Source organism: Dipodomys merriami, unplaced genomic scaffold, assembly GCF_024711535.1.
Source record: "Dipodomys merriami isolate MVZ:Mamm:240054 unplaced genomic scaffold, mDipMer1.0.p SCAF_10, whole genome shotgun sequence".
Taxonomy (NCBI): Eukaryota; Metazoa; Chordata; class Mammalia; order Rodentia; family Heteromyidae; genus Dipodomys; species Dipodomys merriami.
In genome coordinates this window covers 43,401,929-43,420,092 of record NW_027202271.1, presented here as the reverse complement: position 1 = coordinate 43,420,092, position 18,164 = coordinate 43,401,929, and the positions used below count along the sequence as shown (strand labels likewise).

The following is an 18,164-nucleotide window of genomic DNA, read 5'->3' as shown; positions in this document are numbered from 1 at the left end:
CTCAGAAGGTTGAGATCTGAGGATTATGGTTCCTGCCAGCCCTGGCAGGAAAACCTGTGAAGCTTTTATCTCGAACGAACTACTCAGAAAAAGTTAGAAGTGGCACTGTGACTCAAGTGGTAGAGTACTAGTCTTGAACACAAAATGACCCAGGGACAGTTCCTCGGCCTGGAGTTCAAGCCTCAGGACCAGCAAAAAAAGAAAAAGAAAAAGAAAGAAAGAAAGAAAAGTTTGTGTGTAACATGAAATTGTTTTAACTAAGATGTCACAGTATTTTTATTCGTTTCTACTGGAGCAGAAGTTCCTTTTATCTATGTATCTTGGAGCTGCCATCACCATTGACTTTATAGTGTATTAAAATCAGAATTGAGCACTTACTTATGTTCCAAGTATTGACTTTGTTCCTGAGGGATACTGTAGAAAAGTATCGTACGTGAAAATTGAGGTAGCCTAGATTTTGGCTTGATGTACACATGCTTAAAAGTCTAAAAAGGGTGATCATGATATTTCATTCACATAAAGACTAGGAAACCCTCAGTAACTTTATTTCCACATACTGGGCATCTATTAACTCTTTATTCTCTAGGAGCTTTTGGGCCTCACTCATTTTATTCTTAAGTTTGACTCCTTTTTAGCATTTAGGTATTCTTCTTCGGGCTTTCTTTATTCACAGAGTATTTTGTGTTTCCTACACATACTAGCTTTTTTCCCTGCCATACACAACATCTCTTCATTATTATGGCTTGTCAGTGGACCTGGTTGGTCACTCAAACTTGAATTCCCATAGAGTCATGCAAAATGACATCATTCAACAATTGACCACACATATCTCAGTGCACCCAGAAGATGATGAGCTGAAAATTTTCCTGTCTTGTGACATCATAATCATTGTAATTTTATAGCACAATATATGACACGTTTTTGATGATAATATAAGTAAACCTACTCTCTAATGGATCTTATAAAAAAAAGCATGGTACAGACTCATGTACTTGATAAGGAAAATAAATATGACGCTATTGATTTAGTTTACTATACTGTGACTTTTGTTGTTATTTTAGCATCCAATCCTACTTAGAAAAAAATGGTTTATGTGCTGTATTTCTCATGTAGAAGCAATGTGTACCTGGTATTTGCCACATCTCTTAATTGGTTCAAAGGGCCACATCAAGTGCCAACCCTATACCATCCAGGTGTGTGAAAGTATAATCTATGATGTTAGTTGTCTATGGATGTATTTGTTTAAACTGGACCTATTTATCACAACTTACCCTTTGTTAAATAACACGTCTATATTATTAGTGGCAAAAACCCTTCCTCTATCCCCACTAGAGGGCAGTGAGCACTCAGTCTTACTAAAGACAAGTGATTAGTATCCATGTGGGTAAACACAGGATTCTCCTGGGGGCTTTATTTAGAGGATTTGTTCTAGAAGGGTTCCACAAAAGGTAAGGAGGTGTTAGAGAATGCAAACCAGATGCAACAAACTCCTCAACTTGGAGAAATGCTACATCCCCAATCTATGGTCAATGGGCTTTTCTACTTACCATGTCTAGTATATAAACAGAGGAAGCCATGGACTGTACACTAGCGAAGGGTTCTGAGGACATGAGAGAAAACTTCAACTGGTATTCTCATAGCTTCTCTCTGGAGTCCCTTCTCTGGCCACACCCATTTTTTAAAACAAAGTAAGTTTGTGACAACGCTGTCTACCAAAGCTGTTATGTAATAAATGGTCCCTTCACTGTAGGCTGCCCAGGGCAACAAAGAATTCTGACTGGAAAGAGGACACAAGACTGAGAGATTCTAGCTTGTAAAAACTGAAATTTTGGAGGAGAAGCACCCTAATCCCTTCTATGTAGCATTGAGAATCTAAAGTGAAAAGTTATGATGTGTAGAAAAAAATTCATGTAGAAACTGAAGATGCAGGAAACGCTAAGACAATGGACGTACACATAAGAGCAGCCACCAGCTAAGGATTGGTGAACAGAGAACTTTATGGTGAGCTTCTTACAGTTTTCTATTGACTATTATAGATAGATAGATAGATAGATAGATAGATAGATAGATAGATAGATAGATAGATAGATAGACAGACAGACAGACAGACAGACAGGTAAATAGACAATATCTATTTATAGATGGATATATCTATAAAGATACAGATATATATGAAGATATTTTTATATGTAAAGATATAAGCATCTCTATATCCCTGTATCTTTACATAATAAGATGTACATTTTCAACAAGTTTGATTTAAAAGAACTTTATAAAGATATATTTCAAAATCATTTGGTCCTTCTTGAGTACTTTCCTTTTTTCACACTATTTTGAGACTCTCCACCATTCTCATCTTGCTAAGCACTTCCCCTCAATAATTAAAGACTTTTGAAGGCTGCTTGTTTTCAGCTGGTGACAGCAACCTCTTGTCAGCACTCTGTTGATGGCCCTTGTTAAGTGTTTTCTCAGGAAAAGTTTGAGAGTTCTCAGAAATCACCATGTAGAGCAGAGCATTTGATCAGATGATCACAGGATGGGTGCCTTAAATGGGGATTCTCCAACCTTGAATCTCTTAGTTCCTTTCTCGCAAAGTTTCTGCATCCTGCAAGTGTCATGTCTGTAAGGCCGGCTTGCTCTGAGGAGTTTTCTTTAGTACCTAGCACTCTCAGATCCTTCAAGATCTGATGTAAGGCCATGGGACACCTCACTTTAGCCATTAGCACACTTTGCCTGCAGGTTTGCACCCCTACTTTCTTAACTTTGAATATACCATCAACATTTAAGAGAAATAATCGCAGAGGTACTCTCCTATAATTCTGTGTTCTTCAAACCACTTTGTCCTCTACTACAAGAAACTACAGATAGACCACATACAGGCATAGGTTTGACTGGATAGGACTTACGCATATCTTTTTGTCCTAGTGGTAAGGAATATAACATTAAATCTTTCTAATTCTTGTAGAAACCTTTCATGCTATTGCTGTTCACTATGTATGCTGCTTGTACTTTGACTGTAACCTGTCTGCTCTAGAGGGTTCTTTTCACTGAAGTACAAACCTATGTTGTGTATTTAGTCTCCGCTATTTTGATGAGGTTTACCAGGTAAGAAACTGTTCAAATGTGCCGTGATTAATATGTGTAAAATATGTATTTAAATAAAGAATAGTTCTTTTGATTAATAAAACCTCAAGCCAAGAGTAAATTGAAATGGGATAAGTAATTTGAAACAACTGGAACTTAAATAGCTTGGGTCCATCCGCAAATCTATATTATAGGACTTTTTTCTTTATCAATACTTTGTTGATAATGCTATTTTATATTATATATTTTTCTAACTGATTTTTAAAATACTCTGTGACTCATTTATCACCATGATATTCCATTTTTACAAAAATATAGACAAAATAAAACCAGTTTTCTCTACAGAAACTTGCTTTGATTTTTCCATTGTCTAACGAGGCCATTACCTATCACCCTGATCTTTTCATGTCTTTCAGTTACTCCAACCTGAAGCCTCTTTAAAATGCAAAGTTTGCCCCCTATTTCCAGTGTAAGCTAAGATTCAGTGACTGCCAGCAGCTACAGGATGATGGTCTTAAAACCATGCAGTTATTCACAACCCACACTACCTGAGCATCTCTTCATCCACAGATATTTTTGTTTCAGTTTTTGAAAACTTGTAAACTGACAAATTAAATTTATATGTATTTATTATTGAATATATTACATATCATCAAACATGTTATATATACATTATATATAAAACCAACATATATGAAATATATCTGACATAAATATTTGTTATATGTCTGATTATTTGATGATATATATCAATAATATAATTATTAGATGCAAATCTACCTATGATTACTAAATACAATGTAATTATAAATCAAGTACATTGACATATATCACCTAAGACACTTTTTTTTCTTATATGAACACTTGGAAACATAAGCCAGTCACAGGACAACTGGTGGTATCACATGCTCAACTTGTTCATGGTATGTAAAATAATAAAAATCAAGGAAGCTCAGTGCATAATAGTGATCGATACCAAGACTGAAATACAGGACTTAGGGTATAAAGTCTCAATTAGGCAGGAAGAACAAAGTTGGAAGGTTCTCCCCCGCCCTTTGAGGTGTATTGAATAGCAAAGTTATATGTTCTATATTTCAGAATTACCAAAAGAATAAAATTTATATGAACTAAATATATTGATATAAGTTAATATAAATTTCATCACATATAGATTTTGCTTTGTCTCTATTTTTGCTGTGTCTCTATGTATCATATGATTTATCATTTAGAATATTCTTCCCTTTTCCTGGGATTCCCATTTCTCCATTCTCAGCTCAGGATGACCCTCCTCTCTGAAGTGGCAAAACAAGGCTCTTTCTTTCCCAAATATGGGGAAACTTTTTAGCCATCTATGTGCCCAGCAGTGTGTCTTGTACATCATTCTAGATAGTGTTTCTCATTGGATGACACAGGCTTGGAAAAGACAAGGAGGTAATGTTCAGCTCAGGATCTATAGAGCTTGCTTCAAGTAATGAAAGACAATTATGACCTCAACAAAGGTCATACCCATTTAGGAGTTCCCCCATTCAATAAGGATGTAAAAACAAGCATACATACAAATATGCTCACTCTAATACAGCTTACATTCTTGTTGATGGGAATAGAGACAGCCATGTAATTAATTGATGATTGAATCAGAGAATACACAAAAATGCAGAAAATATGGCAATAGAAAAAGAGTGAGTAAGGGCCAAATATTTAGATGATTGCTATTTGAAAAGGAGAGATTTTAAGGGATATTTCATTTTGAAGTTGACATACATTCATAGAATGAAACAAATGCATATATTTGGAGCAGAATGCTTAGGTAATACAATAGGCCCAATGAGGGGAATACGCAATGTGTTTGGAAAATAACAAGAAGTCTTCTTGTCCTGAGCAGATTGAGTACAGCAATAAAGAAATCATATTTACATCTCACCTGGCCCAAAAACCCAATACATTCAACTACTGAGATACTTCAATAAGTCATTATTGAAGGAACATTGTACTTGGCTTCACTAGTAGTTTTAATTCAGATTATAGATTGTGTATCTCATCAACCAAAGAAACATAGGTCCTATGGTTACCCTAATTTGCAATAACTAGTATATGTCTGAGTCAAGCAGAAAAGGTCAGATAAGGTGATGTTAGGTGAAATGAACCCCAAGATAAAGATTCAAATGTTTTTTTGTTTTTTTTTCCTTTCATGCAATTGTTTCTAACATATTTATAAGATGATTTCTTTGTTGCTTTGTATGTCCCTCCCCCACGGTATAACCCATGCTTTCACTGTGTTTGATGTTGGTATAATTTGTGGAGGGGAAGGGAAAAAACCAAATTGTTTAACTAGGGTTACAGGTGGACCCATTGCAACAATGAGATGTACAAGTCATTATGTCGAAAAACGAACTTTACAACTTTGGTGGGGAGTGGGGGAGGATTAGGTGGGGGAGGGAGGAATGGGATGGGAAGGGGAAACAAAGAGGAGGCAACAATGCTTGATAAGAATGTACTCATTATCTTCCCCATGTAATTGTAACTCCTCTGTACGGTATTCTCACAATAAAAAAAATCATTATTAAGTATTTTTCTGAAATATGTTATGGATCTGATATATTTTCTACCTTTCAGAGAAATTTTCTAAGACAAAGACAGGCTCACCTATTCCTCTTGAATTTAGGCTTAATTTATCCCCTTCAAGATTATCTCCAGGGGCTGGGAAGGTGGCTCAGTGTTAGAGTGCTTGCCTTGCATGCATGAGGCCCTGGGTTCGATCCGTCAGCACATGAGCAGAAAAAGCCAGAAGTGGCACTGTGGCTCAAGTGGTAGAGCACTAGCCTTGAGCTGAAGAGCTGAGGGACAGCACCCAGGCCCAGAGTTCAGCCCCCACGACCAACAAAAAATAAAAAATCTAAAAAAGATTATCTCCAGATCTTTGATTCATCAGTTTGAGGCTGGAAGATATCAACCTATACCTATGAGTAAAATAAGCCATCCTTGTAAGATAGACAATACAAAGAGAAGCTCTTGCCTATGGAACATAGACTGCAGCTCACATCCTATAGCCAGTTAACTTCAGGCTATATATGGTCAGGCGAGTCATTATGTATTATCCATAGTAGAAGACCATCTCAGCTGCTTTGTCATCATTCCATTGCAATTGCTGCTTCGATTTTTCTGCTGGTTATTTTGGAGATGGAGTCTCACATATTTTTCTGCCAGGATTGTATTTGAGCTGTGAAACCTTTGTATCTCAGCCTCTTGAGTAGCTCTGAATGCAGTCATGAGTTACCAGTGCCTAGATATAAAAATATCTTTTATGTTGGACATGCATAAAAATATTAAGTATACATAAAAGTATCCCAGGCAGGGAAACCATCTCAAGCCATAGATACCTACAAGAGCAGGTATCTTTGGAAGACTGAGTGCTAAGACTGCCAGAACTTATTTCCACAAACTGAGTGAGTTCAAACAAGACATTTGCAGTGGCTCGTGGCTATAATGGTATCATTATACACAAAAGATTTTCCTTTTCTCCCATGCCTCAATGCCATATGTCCAGGCCACTTTTGTTCCAAACTCTTTTAAAGTCAGCCTTTCATTATTTCTGGTAATTGGTGGCATTATTTGACTTGGACAGCTTGACACTCAATCTTGATCTGGCGTTCTTCTTTGAGTCTTTTTTTTCTTGTTTAAGGGTCAACATAATCCAGAAGGAATTCAATTGTGATCCTTAAATTAATTACATCTACAAAAATCTACAAAGATATTTTGTCTTAATAAGGTAATCTCTACCAGTCACAGATAAGCATGCTTTGGATTCATTCAACATAATGCATGTACTTGTAGGAGTTTCAAAAATACCAAAGCAGCTAGAAAATGGGTTGAGAAGAATGGAGAAGAATAATCAAAGCAGTGACATTGATTAAGATGCATTGTACTTATAAACCCATGTGTTGAATGATAACTCGATGGTATACCTAAATATAATAAAAATATAATTTAATAAAACTCAACTGAGACACAACAAAACAAAAAAGAAGTTGCTCTCAATAACTTGGCATGAAGTTAATAATTTATCTTATAGATGTTGGCCAGCTATTGAAAGTTTGAGCGATGAGATAAAGACTGGGATATAAAAAAAAGATTACTCTGAAATTGTACTAACTAGAGAAGAAATTTTGGACACAGAGCAGTTAGGAAGCATGTATGGAAGTCCACAGAAAAGATAAGGCTTGATCTGGTGTCATAATGCACAGAATAAGACAAATATGTACTATGGATTTAAAGAAGTTAATAAATGAAAAATTAGAGGTGAGTGGCTAAGTCCATGAGATGAATTAAGGGTTATCTCTCAGATTCTCAGCATTCATTACTCCAGTAACATAAATCAGAAGCACAATTTCAAAAGCACCATTGAATCTAAAAGGGGCTTTGTTTTGGGTAGAAGTGACTAGATTTTTATGGATCATACTGAATTTGTGTTGAAGACTACATCCTAGGAGCAAATAAAGACCTAAGAGCCATTTTTAAGAACTGATGACCTTTGAAACAATGAAATTTATGTTTCCAAAAGTTTATAACCAAAGTCTTTAAGGGACCCCATCCTGAAGTGATCCTTAAAATGCCCCAGATGGTATTTGGGGATCTAACTAATATGGTAGAAAAACTATAATTTATCTAACTTGAGCACTTAGCCAGAAGTAATCCTTATAAGAAAAAATAAGTATAACAAGTTGCCTCTCTTTCCATATATAGAATGTAAATGGCCTTATTTCAATTGGCTTTGTTTCTGGGCTGTAATTGCTTCAGTGACTGCAGTATCTAGCTGTCTGGACAAAAGCACTCTGTCAACTTTCTGGGTCATTTAAACCTAGTATCTCAGTATAGATCAATCTTTTCCAAAGCATAGACATAAAATAAAATAACATCCCCACCAAAATAAAAATGAGTTCTTTTCCATTCTCTTTATCAACATACTTGTTTCTTTTTAATTTCTTGTAGATAAAAAGTATTAACATGACAGCTGAAACTAATTTTAGATTTTCTTATGGGATTAATAGCATGGAGATATGTTTTGTTAATAATATGATACTGCTTTTTTTTGGTGTGGCAGGGTGCCAGTCCTGGGGGCTTGAACCCAGAGTCTAGGCACTGTCCCTGAACTATTATGCTCAAGGCAAGTGCTCTACTACTTTAGCCATAGCTCCTCTTCTGGCTTTTGGTACATAATTGTCTCACAGACTATGGGCTGGCTTGGAACAGTGATTGTCAGATCTCAGCCTCCTGAGTAGCTAGGATTATAAGTGTGAGCCACTGATGTGACACTACTTTTAATAGAGAAAAATCTACTCTTCTACATTCCAAATTATTTTCAAAAGCTTTATTAGCAGAGATAGTAATGATACTGCATACAGAGAAGAATGGCAAGTAATAATAATAAAATGATAAATAGTGCATCGGTAACTAAATCCATATCAAACGGTTGGCAATAGAATGAAAAGTAAAGCTGAGTAAGCTTAGCAAAAGAAGATAGGATGCTGGAAATTTGACAGGAATAACACTTCACTAGTACTTTGCCAAAGAATGAATATGATCTTAACATTCAAATTTTTGTGCTAAAAGATGAGAGTAATAGATGACCAACACAGCATGTTAAGGAGAGAATTGTCATCACAGAGGGTTGTGGATTCAATTCTAAATTTCCATGATAAAGACAAAATGTTTATTCTCTCCAACTCACAATTCCCCAGATGATGAATAGAGATTGTCAATCACCAGTATCAGGTTTTCTGCAAGGATGGAAGCAAACAATGCTTTCCTGATACACTGTAAGTGCTCAAGGACAATATTCCTTTTTCATTACTGGATTGGGAATGTTTTATATTTGAGGATGAAAAGTATTTTAGAATATAGACAAGAACATTACCACATATTTGAAATCTTTGAATTTTGTTTAAGGGATGTTATATCATGCCTCTGCATCATAGAAAACTACAGCAGGAGATAAAGTAATTGACATTTAAATATAAGCTACTCCCTGTGCTAACATTATGACCTTTAATGTGCTCTAATACAAGAGAAAGATTGATAGTCAATAGCTAATTGTAGGGAGAAAGTCTCCCTCTGTGTGTGTGTGTTAGACTTGGGACTTGAACTCAGGTGTTATCCCTGAGCTTTGTGCTCAGGGTTAACATTCAACCACTTGAGCCACAGTTTCACTTCCAGCTTTTGTTTGTGTGTGTGTGTGGTTAGTTGGCAATAAGATTCTCAATGTCTTTCTTGCCTGGGCTGGCCTCGAACTGTGATCCTCAGATCTGTCTCCTAAGTAGCTAGGATTACAGGTGTAAGCCACCAATTCCTGGCTTACCTATTGGCTTTAAAAACCAATCTAAAATTTTTTGACTTTTAGTTATGCTGACCCAAGAAATCCAATTAGACCTTTAATTTCTGAATCCATATAAATGAAATTCTTTGCTTCTCCCCTCAGTTTTAATAACTAGTCTTTACGTCTCTTCAATCCACTTCTCCATGGATTGACAAGAGTGTACACACACACACACACACACACACACACACACACACACACACACACACACACACAGAGAGAGAGAGAAATCCCTTACATACCACAGATCTACAGTTCTTTCAGCCAACAGAACCTTATTAATGAATGAGATTCCATTTTTTAGAATTTTAGAGCCTAGGATATTTGTCACATGATTTATTCTCTATTTTTTAAAAAATAAGGCTGGTTTTGCAGAGAGAAAGTTTGAGCCCAGGGGATAGTTTAACAACAGATATTTCTTTGTATAATGATCGAGGAACTCAGCTTTTCCCTTTGCCCCCAGCTGAATGCAATAGTTTAAGTAAAATATGTTATTAACTCAAAGTTCTTACATCAAATAAATGTAAAAATAAAAGAACTAAATAAACATATTGGGTGGCATACAAATGCATACACATGCATTAACTGAAATATGGTAGATTCAAGGGAGAATGCAAATAGTGTAATTTCTTAGAAAGGCAAAGTTTAATTTCAACAAAATAAACACCAAGAAGCCAATACTTAAAAGGGGTAGGGTGGAATCAAGGGTGATGTAGATGGATGAAGAAGAGAAGAGGGGGAAAATATAGTCAAGTATCCTATAAAGTTAAGAAGAGTGAGGGAAGGAATGTGTAGGAAAAGGATGGGTAAGAATATTGAAATGTGTGACACTGACCAACATGCATTGTATTCATAAGGTGGTCGTTTAAATGGCTTTGTACAACTACTTTAAGATTATTTAAAAAATAAGTTTAAAAAGATGCACTTTGTGAAAATAATGTACCAAAAATATCCCAAAGAATAGGTTGACCCTGTATGTGGCCACAGCATGAATTAAAATATATATATAATTAGGTCAAGTACTAGACCACTTCACTATGAAAGCAATAGAGCTGTATCATAAGAGGGAATTCTGTTCTTGTTTGGGGATTTAAAGAAAACTTCTTGAGGAACTGTTGACTGAGCAGAAATTGGAAAATGACTCAAATCAGATATGGATTTGAGTGCTTCACACAGAGGAAAGCAGACTATGACCTCGAGGTATGAAGGAATAAAACTGATGCAAATTGCTTTTAAACAAATTGAACAGAGGAGTAGTATCCAGAACCTGATACTGGAGATTAAATAAAATGTACATTCTGGGTGCTGGTGGCTCATGCCTGTAATCCTAGCTATTCAGGAGACTGAGATCTGAGGATCTCTGTTCAAGCCAGCCCAGGCAGGAAAGTCCATGAGACTCTTATCTCCAGTTAACTACCAGAAACCTCGAAATGTTGCTGTGGCTCAAAGTGTTAGAGTTGCAGCCTTGAGCAAAAGAGCTCAGGGACAGCACCCAGGCCATGAGTTCGAGCCCCATGGCCAACAATAACAAAAATGTACAGTTAGTATATAAAGCTTCTCAAGTCATATTATGGACTTTGGTTTTCTTTTAAGAGTGAAAGGAGGTCACAGAAAGATTTAAAGCAGGGTACTGACATGATTAGATTTCTATTTTAAACATAATATATGCAAAAGCAAAAGCAGACAGTGGGAGATAAGAAGTCTTTGAGCTCCACAGGCAAGAAGCTCACAACAAGAGTGGTAGCAAGGACAGTCTTATGGTTAGATGTAAGGGGTAGTGGTAATTGTCATAGCTTGGATGAAAAGAAATGAGTGCATTTAAAACAACATCAACAAAGACAGACTTCTTGTGTCCATATCTTGGGGTTCATTTCACTTAACATCATCTTATATGGACATATGTACATAGCTTTTGAGCTTTTCATCTCCTCTGATAAAATTATTCTATACATATACTAATTATTGCAAATAAGGGAAACCATGGGACCTAAAAATCTTTTGGACTGGATTACTTAATATGATTTTTTTCTAAGTTTTTCCATTTCCTAACAAATGGGGCAGTGTGATTCTCTCTGATGGAAGCATAGCATTCCAGTGTATATGTATACCATATTTTCTTGCTCCACTCATCTACTGAGGGGCATTGGATTGGTTCCATATCTTAGCTATGGTGAATAATGCTGTGATAAACCCAGTTGTGCTGGTAGCTTTAGTATGGCCTTGCTTGTTTTCATTTGGGCAAATGCCCAGAAGTGGGATTGCTGGGTCATAGGGGAGCTCTGTATGTCTTCCCCCTATGGCATGTCCCTGTTGTCACTGTACTTGATATCCGTACCCTGAATCTTGTATATACATTTGTCTAAACTGAGGAGGGGAAGGGGAATAACAAAATGTTGAAACAAGGACAGAGAATGACCCATTGCAACAGTGACACCCACACACAGTATATCAGAAACAAACTTTACAACTTTGGGATGGAGTGAGTGGGGAGGAGTGTGGGAGGTGGGGGAGGGGAGGGACAGTGGGACAACAACAAGGGAAGAGGTAACAATGATCGATAAGTAATGTACTCATTGCCTTACTCATGTAACTGTCACCCTTCTGTACAGAATCTTTACAATAAAATAAAATTAAAAGAAAATAAGTGAGTGAATTTCAGAACATTAATATAATATGATTTAGCTAATTACATTGGAAGAGTTAGAGAGATGAGGAATTCAATGATATCATTCAAGTTTGAGCTTAAAAAGCCTCTTTAGAGACGTGGTGGTTAAGTAGATGCTTAATTAAAAGAAGAGATTGATCCATCATTCTCCCTGGAGAAACAGGTTTCCAGGCAGAAGTAGTTTCCAAATGTAAGTTCCCTGAATCTCAGAAGGGAAAGCAAGAAGTCTCTCCACTTCAGGAGCAAGTTTAATACTAGTAAGATTATATCAGAGGGACAGCCACAGACAGTACATATAGGATGCAAAGTCTTTTATAGTATGTTGACTCTGACATAATTATTGGACAACTAAATGGAGATATTGCCTAGCCAGTCAGATTTACTGGTTTTGAATTAGAAACACCAAGGATGAGTGTATATATTTATAGTGATCAGCATATAGATATTTAAAAATACTTGTCTGAAAAGAAATTGAGCATTATAGAACATTTTACAAAATTATTTACTTGATAGATGCCTTATTAAATGATGTGTGCATTTTTAGCATAGTAGACTGTGATTATGGTCAAGCTAAGGAAACATTTAATTATATAGGAAGGATTATTTGAAGAATAATTGGTGGCTTTTATTTCATCCATATATATTTGTATGTATCTTATAAAATAAATAACTGGAGAATCAGACACAGAATTTGGAAAATAGGAAAGATTAAGATTCTGGCACTTTCAGTCTGGAAATTGCAACTGAATAAAAGATACTGTCACTCATTAGCTGGAGAGAATATGGAGCTAAATCTGCATCATCCTCTGGTAGTCTGACACTTGTAATTCAATAGCCAAGTCCCAATCCTTGGAATCTATAAATTTCCTTCTCTGGGAAAAGGACTTTGAAGATATGGTCAAGTTAAAAACCTTGAAAAGGAAAGGATGTCTGGAATGATTTGTGTGGCTCCTTGAATATGTCCCTTCACATAAAGAGATGGAGGAACTTTACAGGATTCCTTAGATAAATTTTTATATTTATGTAACTTAAATATTTCTGGTATGTATATATAAATAGAGAAATCTGATTAATTTTATCAATCAGTTTTCAATTAGTTTCATAAATGTTTATGGAAGGAAATTTAATAAAGTGTATTATATACAAGTATTTTAAATTGTCACATATAAAATAATAAGAACTACTTTGAAAAGTTTATAAAAGAGTGATAGTCACAGTAAATAGCAAACTCTGTCTTAGAGATCCAACTAGCAGATTAAATCAATGATTATGAAGCATATTTACTGATTGCTACATATTTACATCTGATACCTTGAGCCATGACAATGAATATGACAGTTTTAACCTTCATACAGTTCACAAACTAGAACACTCTACTTTCAAATGTGGTTCTGAACCTGAGGTATTGGAATGACATGAAATCCATTCAGCCTCTTATACAGGATCTTTCAAAGTTCTCTAAATCTTTTATTTTCCTTCTAAAGATGACTTTATTTCTAACAATAATTTTAAGTTCACAGAAACACTGAGAAATTACTACAGAAAATCCTCACATAGTTCTACACATAGTTCCATATTATTGGCCTCTTTTAATATAGTAAAATTGTTACAACTAATGAGCCATTGTTCATGTATTATTAAAGAAAGCACATATTTTATTCCAATTTCTTTGATTTTTCCTCTAATGTTCTTTATCTGTTCCAGAATCCTACCTGGCAGTCATTGGTATCCTTAGCTTTATATATATTCTACAGATTTTTTAAAAAGAGGTTTTGGTGGTATTGACAATTTTGAGTAGTATTGGGAAGGAATGTTGGTATATTGAACCTACAGTATGGTTCATATTTGTTTGAAGATATTCCTATAAGAAGACTGAGGTTATAGGTTTGGGGAGAAAGGTAGCAGAGATTAATTTCCATTTTCAGTGCAAATTACATGCATGGACTAGCTACATGAGTGTTGACTACTGATGCTGTCCTTGAATCCTGACTAAGGTAATACTTGTCAGGTTTCTTTACTGTAAGTCACTCTTCTTCCTGCCCCACTTTCCATCCTACACTCCTGAAGGAAGGTCCCTGTGCCCTGCTCACATATAGAGAGTGTCCAGTTAGGCAACCTCTCCCTTACAGAAGAATGTCTACATAAATAATTTGGAGGGGCTGGGAAGGTGGCTCAGTGGTAGAGTGCTTGCCTTGCATGCATGAGGCCCTGGGTTCGATTCCTCAGTACCACATAAGCAGAAAAAAGCCGGAAGTGGTGCTATGGCTCAAGTGATAGAGCACTAGCCTTGAGCTGAAGAGCTGAGGGACAGTGCCCAGGCCCAGAGTTCAGCCCATGACCGACAAAAAAAAAAAATTGGACCCTTATACATAGAAGGATTTGTCTCTTCTCCCATATTTATTATTTTATTTAATACTTTATATCAGCATAGAATCATAAATATGTATCCTCTATTGTTGGGTCTATGTTACTTTATTGTGTTGCTCAAGTTTTGACCATTGGAAGCTCTTTCACTTGTCTCTGATGCCTGAAATCTCATTCTCCATCAATGTGGTGTTTGTTTTTTTTGTAATCAAACACACAGCACTATAAGATGCTACTCTGTCATCTTTCCCTCCATGTTTCTAGAATCAGCCCTCTTTCTGAGATGTCAGAGTTCCTTTCTTGAAGAATAGCTTTATATCTTTAGTGCTCTGTGTTAGGCTTTATTTAGTTGCTTTATTGTTTATTTAGTTGTTTTATTGTTACTAAGGTATCATTTATTTTCGGTACTATCCACTGACAAAGGAAGGAAGTTGAGGCTTATCATAATACGGACATATAATCATATCTACAATTATTTTCACATGGAGCCATCTGTGTCTTGATTATGCAGACCATGACTTCTTACTGATGTCTTCACCTCCAGTCCACCAGCACGTAGGCCATTCTTGTTTCCTCACCCACCCACCATGACAATTTCTACTTCAACATGAGAAACTTGGCTCACATCCCCCATCCATTTATTTAATTGTTCACTTGCAATATGTATGTATAACAGTATTGGAATTATTCACGTGCACCTTACCATACATTTTCTTAGTATGCTTCCTAAGTGGATCAAGAAAGTGAATAAATACTTTATGAGTTTAAATATATTCAATTTTTCTTTTTCCAATAAGATTCAAATATCTGTTCTTTCAATTTTCCACATTTTTGTGTGTTAAATATTTAATATTAAACATTGAAATCAAGTGCACTTTATATTGACGTTAAGTCTTTCCTTTAATAAAAGAGAAGTAAATAGCCCTAACAGCAGTCACAATAATCATTTTCATCTGAATTTCATCTTTTTCTTAATAATGATAGATTCCTCACTTTGGATGTAATTAGGTGATACTGTAACAGTGCTGCAGGCTCTATTTATTATTAATACTAAATGTAATCTATTAGGAAATATAAAAATATGAGCAGATAACTGCCTAGCAGAAGAGATGCCGGTAATGACCTACATAAAGTAGCTTAAGGGGAGCAAAAGGATGGTGGTGATTTCCATTAGAGTTGTCTAATTCCAGGGAAAACAAGGGAGGAGGAAGCCAGCCACACAAACCAGCTCAGATGCTAAGCCATACTGACTTTCCTTGCCCCACCTCTCCTTCATCTGTGTAGCAATTTACTTTCCTTTCTCAGATGCCCTGGTTCACTCATGGGTGGTAAAAGATGGCTCTTCATTGCTTCACTCCCACACACATATAGGGCTTTTCCACATACAGGTTATTGGAGACTCTGACTGGTTAAATACTTCAGTATGTAACATACTGAAGTTACAGGAAAAGGATACCTGGAAATAAATGGTTGGCAAGGATGATCCTTGTAAGAAATCTCAGCAATGAAGTGACAGTAATTGTGACTGTATTTCCAAAAGTATTCACTACAAAATCAACACATCAAATGTGAATTCTGATCATCAAATTAACTGTATTTGTACTTAGGACAGGATGAGTGGTCAATGTCTATATTCTGAAGTTGAGAACATAGTTCAAACCACTTCTTTAGAATATTATTTTGTCTTTAATTCATGCAGTGTTGCATTCTTTTTAAGGCAAAGAAAGAGAAATTTTAGGTTCACAAAACTATGAGCAGAAAGTATAGTGTTCCATATACTCCTCCCCTCTATGTATAGACTGCCTGCCTCATGACCAACATCCTATATCACAATGGAATAGCTTTACAATGGATAAAGAAATATGTATTGATACATGATTGTCACCCAATTTCCATGGCTCATCTTAATGAGCACTCTTGGTGTAGTACATTCTACAACTTTGACGGTTGTATAGTGAATGAGCTTTTTCCTTCATAATGCAATCACCCATAATAGTTTCACTGTTCTACAGATCTGTTCATCGTCTCCAGAGTTTTGCCTTTTCGGAATGGCATTTTGTTGGAACCATACAGAAAAAAGCCTTTTCATATTGGTTTCTTCCATGTCTTTTACCATCTGTTTTGTTCATTTCTTCACACTAGATAAAATTCTCCTTTCTTCATTCTTCATTGGTTAGAATCAGAATCATAGGACTAAATCACTATCACCAGACATGTGTCTGGGAGTGGGAATTTCTGCTTGACAAGTTCTCACAGCCTAAGAAATTTCCCAGTAAGTTTGAATGTGATTCATCATTGTATTTCTTATTCCAAAGATAAAAATCTCAGCATTTTTCTCCTTTTTCGCAACTCACATTTTTCCACTCCTGAGCACTTACTGATGATGAAATTGTCATTATTCTAATTCCACAGAGATCCAAAGAGCCCAGCTGAATTCTGTGAATATCTGAAAGGAATAAAGGTCAACACTGACACCTTACAGCTCCTATGCAAATACACCTTTCAAATTACTTTTCTCACTTGAGGCAATGTTTTGTAATTGCATCTCTCAAGTGAAAGGAGAATTAGCCTGAGTGAGTTACAAGTTAAAAGTGTACACTTCAGGAGTTAATGAAATGTGAAAAGCATCTATAATTTTCTTCAAAGTGAGGGAAAAAACAACTTTGTATTGTCTACTATATCTACATTATCAAAAGACAGTAGAAATTTATCCTCAGATCTGCCACTTGATTTAAGAAAAAGAATGAGCTCTGTGGAAATTAGATAAGTCTTTACATGCCTAAAAAGACATCCCACCTTTCCTTTAATTTCTGGAGTTTATTTGGTTTCCAAGTGAATGAGATGGCACATTTACTAGCAGACATTATGAAAACACAAATTCCTGGCTTCCTGGTGTCAGGTTTAAAGCACACACGCTATGGTTCACTCACGGATTGAACTTTGGCTCAAAATGGTTTTTAGCTGGGAAGTTCCACAAGCTGCTGATACTCTTGTTGAGTTTTATAGTCCATTAAAACACCAATTTAATGCCAAGTTAATTATTAATTCCATAGTTTCTCAAGGACAAGGTTCCCTATGAATAATTCTTGCTTGATATGAACCTTAATCGAATATATGCATATACAAGCTCACCAGATGAGTGCCAACTAGGGATTTCCTTTAAAGAGACTGACAGAGACAGAGAGAGACCAAGAGCCTACACCATTTCTTTTCTGAAGGAAGGAGAGAAGTGTTGATAGCTACATACCAACTTAGCCACTGATAAGTTTGAATACAATGAAGCATATGGATAGATGATTTTGCCAGCAGCAAATACAGAGATAATCTTAAGGCAGCAAGAATATGCTATATATTAAGCCCTAGGGGGAAAACTATCATAATTACACATAGAAAATTGTCTAAGAAAGCAATGCCAATGTCTGATTAATATTCATTAATTGAACATGTACAACATTTCTATGTGAGCGCCAAAGTAAGCAGTGTCATAAAAATAAGTAATGACATTGTGTTTCTATCTATACTTGGGAGGTTCCTGTGCAGTACAGAAATGAAATATAGTGAAAAGTGAAATAGAGTGAAATCTCTATTTTGGGGATTTCTGAATGCATTATGTAATTCCTGCAGCATGAATTTGCATATAGTGTCACTTGCTAGAAGCAGATATTTTATGCACAACCATAG

The 18,164-nt window shown here is 35.8% G+C and overlaps 2 long non-coding RNA genes across 5 annotated transcripts in view; one reads left to right on the top strand and one right to left on the bottom strand.

The window, feature by feature from the left end:
- The window catches only part of LOC138805130 (uncharacterized), a 28,777-nt gene extending 27,140 nt beyond the window's left edge, over positions 1-1,637 (bottom strand). For both annotated transcript variants that reach the window (XR_011365450.1, XR_011365451.1), the window contains exon 1: positions 1,548-1,637. This is a non-coding gene — a long non-coding RNA (uncharacterized lncRNA). The remainder of the gene's footprint in view (positions 1-1,547) is intronic.
- Positions 1,638-1,785: 148 nt separating this feature from the next.
- The window catches only part of LOC138805121 (uncharacterized), a 37,634-nt gene continuing 21,255 nt past the window's right edge, over positions 1,786-18,164 (top strand). For 2 of the 3 annotated variants that reach the window (XR_011365447.1, XR_011365448.1), the window contains exon 1: positions 1,786-2,001. This is a non-coding gene — a long non-coding RNA (uncharacterized lncRNA). Of the gene's footprint in view, positions 2,002-2,965; positions 3,106-18,164 lie in introns of all 3 variants that reach the window. The other variant, XR_011365449.1, reaches the window with a different exon arrangement.